The following is a 6737-nucleotide window of genomic DNA, read 5'->3' as shown; positions in this document are numbered from 1 at the left end:
GGTCAGTTTTCAGAATGGAGAGGTAAATAGCGGTGTTCCCCAGGGATCTGTACTGGGATCAGTAATGTTCAACATATTCATAAATGATGTGGAAAAAGGATAAACAGTGAGGTGGCAAAATTTGCAGATGATACAAAACTACTCAAGATAGTTAAGTCCAAAGCAGACTGTGAAGAGTTACAAAGCGATCTCACAAACCTGGGTGACCGGGCAACAAAAATGGCAGATGAAATTCAATATTGATAAATGCAAAGTAATGCACATTGGAAAACATAATTTCAACTATACATATAAAATGAAGGGATTTAAATTAGCTGTTAATACTCAAGAAAGATATTTTGGAGTCACTGTGGAGAGTTCTCTGAAAACATCCACTCAATGTGCAGTGGCAGACAGAACTAACAAAATGTTGGGACTCATTAGGAAAGAGAGAGAGAACACAGAAAATGTTGTATTGCCTCTTTATAAATCCATGGTACGCCCACATCTTGAATACTTGTGTGCAGATCCATCACACCATCTCAAAAAAGATACATTGGAATTGGAAAAGGCACACAAAACGGTAACTAAAATGATTAGGGGTATGGAAAAGCTTCCCTATGAGGAGAGATTAATAAGACTGGGACTTTTCAGCTTGGAAAAGAGATGACTAAGTGGGGATATGATAGAGGTCTATAAAATGATGATTAGTGCGGTGAAAGTAAATAAGAAGTGTTATTTACTCCTCTCATAACACAAAAACTAGGGGTCACCAAATGAAATTAATAGGCAGCAGTGAACAAAAGGAAGTATATCTTCACAGCGCACAGTCAACCTGTGGAACTCCTTGCCAGAGGAAGTTGTGAAAGCCAAGACTATAATGGGGTTCAAAAAAGAACTAGATACATTCATGGAGGAAAGGTCCATCAATGGCTATTAGCCAGAATAGGCAGGGATTGCTGTTTGCCAGAGACTGGGAATGGGCAACAGGATGGATCACTTAATGATTACTTGTTCTATTCATTCCCTCTGAAGCACCTGGCATTGGTTACTGTCAAAAGACAGGATACTGGGCTAGACGGACCATTGGTCTGACCCAGTATGGTCGTTCTTATGCTCTTATGTTCTTAACACAAATATCCATTCTCATCTTGCTGGACCTTTCTGCAGCATTTGACACTGTTGACCATGAGATTCTTCTGTTTCACATGACGGAGGTGGCAGAGGTCGAGAGTAATGGAGTAAAATGATCTGAGTCCTTCCTGGAAGGACACGCCCAACGAGCAGTGATGGGAAATAGAACCTCCACCCCTAGAGCCCCCACTTGTGGAATTCCACAATGTTTAATTCTTTGGTCCTTTTCAACATTCACATGCAACCACTAGATGAACTGGTCAGGTGACATGGACTCATATGCCAACAATATGCAGATGATACCCAGTTCTACCTTCCTTTCACCACATTCAACCACTGCACTACCAGGACGGTGCTTAGATGAGATCAGCTCATGAATGAACAACTTCCTAAAGCTAAACCCAGTGAAGACAGAGGTGATGCTGGTAGGCAAAGGAAAGCATTCTGAAGAGCTTGAAGCCAAGGTGAAGTCTCCGTTGGTTGAAGATGCACACCCACAATTGGTCAATTCAGTCTGTAGCCTAGGAGTACTCTTGGGTTCCTCATTGATGCTGAGCTAATACATAGCAGCATCTGTGAATAGCGCTTTCTATCATCTCTGCTTGGCTAGGAGACTCCATCCCATCCTGGTGGACAAAGATCAGTAATTCATGGCTCCGTCACCTCTTGGCTAGACTACTGCAATGGAGGAGACCTGGTCATGAAGCCTTTAGCATTTAGGAAATTCCAGCTAGTACAGAATGCTGCAGTGCGTCTCCTTAGCAACACGGGCTACCAGGAACATATCAAACCTGTCCTCCACTCTCCACACTGGCTTCCCATAGAATATCAAACCACGTTCAAGGCCTCAGTACTTAACATGAAAGGGCTGCACGACCTGAGCCCAGGGCAGCTAAGAGATTCTCTAAACTTCCGGGATGAAGACCATGATCCACAATTCTGGTTTTCTGGGACAATGGAATTCTCAACAATAAGAGTGACGCTCGTCTGTGTGGGAGACAGAGCCTTCTCTGGGGGCACTCTGAGATGGGGAAGTAGTCCTCCAGGAACTAAGGGCTATCACAAACTTGACCACTTTCTGCTCCAAGTGCAAGGTGCATTTCTTTGACCTTGCCTTCTCTACCATAAACAGAGAGCAACAGGTATATTAAAAAGAAAAAGACACACACTACCAAAACAAGAATCTGCTGCACATGTTCCCCCCTTCAGGGAAGAGAATGAGAGAACAAACAACACATGACAGAGGTGTAGTCATGTGGCTTAATGCACTGCTGGAAGGCACTCAGAGACTATGCTGATGAGCGTGGTATAAAAACCTGTATAGAGCAGAAGGTATCAGGACCGGAGACTGAACTTTCTGTTTAGCCACAGAAGTACAGTGATAGCAGAACCCTCCCTGCCAATGATTTTTAAACCTGGTGTAAGGGGATCAGTCACTTTCCTTGCTGATTCTGTTCCTGGCCTCTCTTCTGAGACAGCCAAGAAAGACATCAGTTGCAACATAGAATCAGAGAAGTGTAAGCCTGGAAGGGATCTCGAGAGGTGATCTAGTCCTGTCCCCTGCACTTTGGGCAAGACATAAGCATCTATATGACAAGAACAAGCAACATTCATCACACAGACCACCCAAAAGCTATTTTATACACTAACTTCAGCCACATACAGATTTGAACTAGTGGCCCAAAACAGATCTAGTCCCCTGAACGATCAAGTCCCCCTAACAAATTCTACTAAGCAGCCAATACTTTGTACAGACAGCATGTACAGTGTCAGAGGGATGAGTCGGGAAACTTTAGGGTGTTTCTGAGTGCTTTTAGCCTTCCGAACTCTTCCAAAGCACCACCCATACAAAACTACTGGGCCACAAGTTAGCAATATAATTAGCGCTTACTGACAACTTGTCTTACCATTTTCTTGACTTAATGGTCTGTGCAGGGTTCTTATGCTGTGGTTATTCTGTCTGCCTGTGAGGGTGCATGGGAGGACTTTGCGATCAGTGGAGTTCGAAGGCTGGTACTTTGGGATTTTGGGGAGGGCTTTCATAAACCAGGGAGTTTGTGATGTGAGGCCACAAGAAGGCTTTGACAGATGGGAGGCCACCTCTTGGCTAGGACACAACCAGACCGTAGTAGTACAATGTAGGTATTTTGGTGACAGAGGGAGGGGCTTGGCAGCAGTTAAAGAAAGAGAGTGAGAGGATGCATTGATCAGGAGGCTGCTCTATGTGCAATGGGTGGTAAGAAACAAGGCACAAAGTCTGGAGCAGGTGAAGGAGACAAAGGGAGAGGTAAAGCAAGAAGCTTGGATGGATTGCAAGGTGATGCAAGCAGAAATACTGTACTTCAGGGTTGTGGGTGCCTTGAAAGTGAAAAAGGAGACGTGCTTAGTGCAGTGTTTCTACTGTAATCATGGGAGCCATTTCCCCTTATATAAAACTGGTTTTATCTCCCATCTTGCTCCACATACAAAGAAAGCAGATCACTCCTTGGGTCCTGAGAAGCCGATGGATCCTAGATTCTGATCTCAATTACAGCAGTATAAATCCAGAGTCATACCACTGGCTTCAAGGAGGTCACCCCATTTTTATCCCAGGCTAAGTGAGATCAGAATCTGGCCCAAGATTTGTATTTTTCATTGCACGGGGCTCAGGCACATTGTACTCTCATGTGTTATAGGTCTGATCCAAAGTTCACTAATGTCAATGGAAAAACTCCCATGGACTTTAGTGGGCTTTGAATCAGGCCCACAATACATTTCTGGATCATTCAAACATAGAATCATAGAATCATAGAAGATTAGAGTTGGAAGGGACCTCAGGAGGTCATCTAGTCCAACCCCCTGCTCAAAGCAGGACTAACCTCAGCTAAATCATCCCAGACAGGGCTTTGTCAAGCCGCAGCTTAAAAACCTCTGAAGATGGAGATTCCACCACCTCCCTAGGTAACCCATTCCAGTGCTTCACCACCCTCCTAATGAAAAACTTTTTCCTAATGTCCAACCTAGGCCTCCCCCACTGCAACTTGAGACCATTGCTCCTTGTTCTGTCATCTACTACCATTGATAGCAGCCTAGCTCCATCCTCCCTGGAACCCCCTTTCAGGTAGTTAAAGGCTGCTATCAAATCCCCACTCATTCTTCTCTTCTGCAGACTAAACAAGCCTAGTTCCCTCAGCTTCTCCTCATAAGTCTTGTGCTCCAGCGCCCAATCATTTTTGTTGCCCTCCGCTGGACATCATCAAGTCTTTAAAATATTATACTGGAGAACACCAGAGCTGCTGCTCAGCTTTCCTTTTCTATCTACTTCTCACCCCAAGAAATAGACACTGCCAAATAGTCTAAACAGGATAATCATGGAACGATCTTTCAGACAACTTGCCCAATAAAAGAATATCCCTGAAGCTAGGACTGGGGTCACTAGGCACTTGTTGAGACTGAGCTCTGAATTGTATTACAGCTCTCCATAAAGAAGGTTGCAATACAACTGTGTCTGTTGTGCATTCACACAAATATGGAAACTGCTGTGAATGCTCTAACCTTGCAGGTACCTATTGCGGGTGAGGGGGAGTTAAAATCCAAACAGTGGGGGTTCACAGGGAAAGAACCACACCAAATTCATATTGCGTTCCTATGAGCAAATACAAAACGTGGAGACAAAGTTGGGGGCATGGGTCAAATAAAACTGCTTCCAAGAATGCACCGTAGCTAGCATATAACCCAGGTGGAATGTTGGTTTGGGCAGCATGTATGAGTTTGGATGAGCTATCTTCCACATGCTGTGCCATGCACTGTACAGTATTCACCCGGGTCTTCTTTTCCACATTTCCTTCACCAGTGTTAAGATATTGGGCCAGATCCTGCCCTCACTTCTCACTGCTTTACACTGCTCTGGCAAAGGAAAGCCAGCTTAAGCAGCAATGTGGGGATTCGCCTGGTGGAGAAGAATCTGCGTGGAGTGGTCCATGGGTTCTGGGCTGCTCTGGGTTGGCTTCCCTTCAGTGCGCTCAGACACCCCGATTGGCTCCTTAGGCTTGACTCATTCTTGACTGAAGAAAAAGAAGCGGTGGTGACTCCCACCTGCCACCCACTTGTGGTGCCGAAGTGAGACGTCGCTCACGGCAGATTGTGCAGTGGTTTTATATAACACAAGCACCCCTCCCCCTTCTGAATTGCAGTGCAATAGTTAGCAGGGTTGACATTTCAGCAAGGGCTTAGCTCAGGCATGTGAGGTCCCAGATCTGGACCCGGGCCTGGGACTTACCAGACAGCTGCTGCATCCTGGCCTCCACCCAGTGTCTGCTGAGCGCTGGGGGGCTGATAGCCTCAGCCAAGCAACATCCACAGGAGCACTGATTGGTGGATTGCCTGGATCCGCCCACTGGTCCAGAAGAAAGCACAGGAAGAAGTTTGTCTCAGCAACAAGGTGGTTTCCTGTTGTGGCTGCATGATTGGACCCTGCTTGTGCTTGCCCCCAGCCTGATTCCTGCTCCGCTCCTGCCTCACCCCAGCTCCAGCCTTCACTCCTGTTCCCACTGTGCACCTGCTCTGTACTTGATCCATGCCTTTCTTCCAGTTCCTGATCTTACATCTTGCCTCCAATCAGCAGTGACCAGTCTTAACTCCGACCCTGGCCTCTGACTTCTGACCCAGACTCTGGCATTTGGTATCTGACTTCGGCTTTGATCCTCAGCTTTGATTCCTGGTTCTGGCTCTGGTAATTGGCAGTTGATTCTCCTGCTGATCCTTGGCTTCTTTCCTCATCTGGATGCCTGCTCTACCCACTAGACCTGACTCCTGCTCTGACTACTAGGCCAGATCGCCTATATCCCAGTCCATAATAAGGTGTTGGCACTGGAGTCAACACCTCACTTAGATGATGTGGGGCAGCTCAAACCCCTCAGACCTATGGTTTCAGGCTTCCTGCAGACACCACTATTACTCTTGGTTTGTATTCTTAAGGTTTGCTTCACAACCATAAGATGTACATTTTTTTAAATGAAAGCTTAGATTCTGCAACACAGGTGGGTGGGCATGCCCCAATTTGCATAACTCATCCCAATTCAAACCCTGCTGGTAACCCACTGCTCTATGCTCCACTGTCAGTCGGTTCTCTGAGCCATCCAGTCCCTGCCCGTTGTCTGTTTCAGTTTGTCTAAACTCAAATGGACTATAAGAGCTGGAGAATCAACGACTGATTGAAGGGAATTTGTAAAAGCCACAAAATAACTGCTGGGGAGTATGCTGTCATTTTGCTGCATAGATTCCAAAACTGGTATTGCATGTTATTGCAAAGCAGCGTAAGCAAGTTGTACTGCCTTTCTCGTCTCAGTACCATTTGATCAGTTTTTCTCTCTCTCTCTCCCCCCTACACTGCCTGACTCCATAATGAAACACATTTTAGTTGTAAAGTAGTTATGGGTGTGGCCCATTGTGCTCCGACACTGGAGGGCATATGGTAATTTCATTTGACTTGTTACACCCAGAATGTTACTTTAACACAGTAGATACTTTACTCCACCCAGCTAAGGCTGAAATTCAAAATATTCTATAAAAAGCTTTGCATGCTATTATCCCATTATTATTGTTATTTATTAAGTCATTACAGTGATAACACTGTGTACACCCCA

This window comes from Emydura macquarii, unplaced genomic scaffold (genome assembly GCF_026122565.2).
Source record: "Emydura macquarii macquarii isolate MOO-44397 ecotype Brisbane River unplaced genomic scaffold, CSIRO-AGI_Emac_v2 contig_2676, whole genome shotgun sequence".
Taxonomy (NCBI): domain Eukaryota; kingdom Metazoa; phylum Chordata; order Testudines; family Chelidae; genus Emydura; species Emydura macquarii.
This window is presented reverse-complemented; position numbering follows the sequence as displayed.